The sequence below is a fragment of the Tupaia chinensis genome, unplaced genomic scaffold (genome assembly GCF_000334495.1).
Source record: "Tupaia chinensis unplaced genomic scaffold, TupChi_1.0 Scaffold000270_2, whole genome shotgun sequence".
In the NCBI taxonomy this organism is placed as follows: domain Eukaryota; kingdom Metazoa; phylum Chordata; class Mammalia; order Scandentia; family Tupaiidae; genus Tupaia; species Tupaia belangeri.
Genome location: NW_006159751.1, coordinates 1,246,981 through 1,249,945, shown reverse-complemented (window position 1 = coordinate 1,249,945; position 2,965 = coordinate 1,246,981).

The following is a 2,965-nucleotide window of genomic DNA, read 5'->3' as shown; positions in this document are numbered from 1 at the left end:
AAAGGTGCCAGATCTGGGACTTGAACCATGGCCAGTCATGTGGCAGTCCAGTGCCCTTAACCACCATGCCACCTGCTGTCCCCAGTTCATACTTTTTTTGTTAGCATGACAATAGACTGGAAAGAAGTCTATTTATATATTTTTAAATTTTATTTATTCATTCATTTATTTTTAATTTGACCAGAGAGAAACAGAGACAGAAAAAGAGAAAGGGAAAGTGAGAAAGCAAGCCACCAGGTCCGGGGACTCGAACCCTGGTCGGCCACGTGGGAGTGTCCAGCTCCTTAACCACCACGCCACCTGCTGGTCCCCAAGAAGTCTATTTCTTTAAAGCAGCAAGGATGTAAACTTTTACTGATCACAGCAAGCTCACACATAGGTGCGCTTGCCACATTAGCACATTCCAGTACAGTTATCTGGTTCTTGGCATCTTTAATTCCCTTGGGGGCTATCTGATCAGCTATAGTCAATGTGTTCTGGGGGCAATAATGCCCAGTGGTGTTTCATCAGCAATATAGACATGTTCTGGTGTCAGATTTTCATCAGCAATGACCCTAGCAAGCTTATAAACAAATTTCACTTCCTCATGATCAGCAGGTGCTTTAGTACCACAAATCTTTAAAATGTAGGAACCACACAGTGGTGGAGTGATAATGCAGAGGTCTATGATGCTGAACCCACAAGCAAAGATTTTACATGTTGAGTGCACTTGCTGGTGATCAGGCTGGCTGAGGCTGGGATGGGTCACAGCATGAAGACCCTATTGGGGGGAACCAGCAGTTAGCGTAATGGCTATGTCACTGGACTCCCACGTAGTCGACCGTGGTTCGTGTCCCGGACCCAGTGGCTTAAAACTCACGTCGGGCGCGTGTGCGTGCGTGCCCAAGATCCCGAGAGGAGAATGGAGGAGAAGGGATTGTGGCGTGACCATCCCCCCTGGGGGGTGATTTCTCGCTTTCTGTCTCTATGTCTCTCTCTGTCTGTCTGGCGAGCGCACGTGCCCTACAGTGAAAATCTCTCCAAAAAAAAAAAAAAAAAAAAAAAAAGACCCTATTGGGATCTTTTCCCAGATGTTTCAAACACAGATCACTCCTCCAGTTCTCAGTTTTTTTAAAAAAATTTATCTATTTTACATTCATTCACCATATATCATCACAGCATAGAAAATGCAATTTCCTACCCAGAATACATTGTATATTGGCTTAATCTAGGATATTACCGTACATGTTATCATCAACAAATAATTTTCCATTTTTTGTTTCTTATACATTTTTTCTTTTTCTTTTCCTCTTGATTCCCTTCCTCTCATCCTCTGCCATTCATTTCCTACCCTTCTACCACACTGTCTCTGGTACCATATACCATATTGCGGTCATTAAATAGGTATTTTTAAAAATATATTTTTAATTTTAAGAAAAGCAGTTTTGGGACCAGCAGTTAGTGTAATGGCTATGTCGCTGGACCCATGTAGTTGACTGCGGTTCGAGTCCCAGACCCGGTGGCTTAACTCATGCCAGGTGTGTGTGCGTGTGTGCCCAAGATCCAGAGAGGAGAATGGAGGAGAAGGGATTGTGGCATGACCATCCCCCCCCAGGGGGTGATTTCTCACTTTCTATCTCTCTGTCTCTCTCTGTCTGTCTGGCGAGTGCACACGCCCTATAGCAAAAACCTCTCCAAAAAATAAAAGAAGAAAAAAGAAAAAAAAAAGACTCTTTAAAGATGATATACAAATAACTAAAAGGCATATGAAAAAATGCTCAACATCCCTCATTGTAAGGGAAATGCAGATCAAAACAATAATGAGATACCACCTAACCCCAGTCAGAATGTCTAAGATTAAAAAACAAAAAAAGTGATAAGTGCTGGTGGGGGTGTGGTGAAAGGGGAACTCTCTTACACTGCTGGTGGGAATGTAAATTGGTCCAGCCACTGTGGAGAACAATTTGGAGATTCCTCAATAATCTACAGATAGAACTACCATATGATCCAGCAATCCCACTCCTTGGTATCTACCCAAAGGACAGAAAAATACTTAATCGGAAAAGTGCTTGCATATCGATGTTTATTGCAGCACTATTAACAATTGCTAAGTCATGGAAACAACCCAAATGCCCATGAACAGTTGAATGGATAGAAAAGCTGTGGCACATATACTCTATGGAATACTATTCAAACATAAAAAAAAAATAAAACCCTGGCTTTTGACAGGAAGTGGATGAATATGGAAGAATTACTGCTGAGTGAAGCAAGCCAGGCTATGAAGGAGAGACATTGTATGTCCCTACTTAATATATACTGAGTGTCCGCACTCTATGACTGAAACTGAGTGACTAAAGGATATAGAAACACAGTATATAGATGTAATTACCAGACATAGTGTGTGTGAAAGAGGAGGGTCTGAGGAAGGACATTTAGAAGAAAAATAGGGAGGCAAAGCATTAATGGGACAAAGAAATGTGGTATTATCTGTTGAAGGTACTAGGGAGAAATGTTCACCTGTTGAAATATCCATTTTGTAAGCCAAATAATGTAATTGAATGTATAAAAGAAAATGAAATAAAAAAAGAAAAGAATATGCTGGGCACATGTGCATCTGTGTCTTTCTACTGCAAATGGTTATAATATGTCTCAAATAGACAAAAAATATAAAATCTTTTCATAAACTATAATTTATTATTGAATGTGAAACATTATTAATATTCTAACTATGCTTTACTTCTAATAAATACTAACAAATTTAATTTTGAGTTTTTTACCATTAAGTAAAACCCTTCTATAATTTAACAAGGTCTTTTTTTAATGGAAAAATCTAAGAAAAAAAAGAAGTAAAAAAAAGAAGTAATGCCAAAAGACCCTTGGGATTTGAGAAAACACAGACCATCAGCCATCAGATGAAACACTCATCCCGGCGCCTGCGCCCCCACCCCCCTGCCCTGCTCAGGCGGCCAGGGCTCTGCTCCGCGTT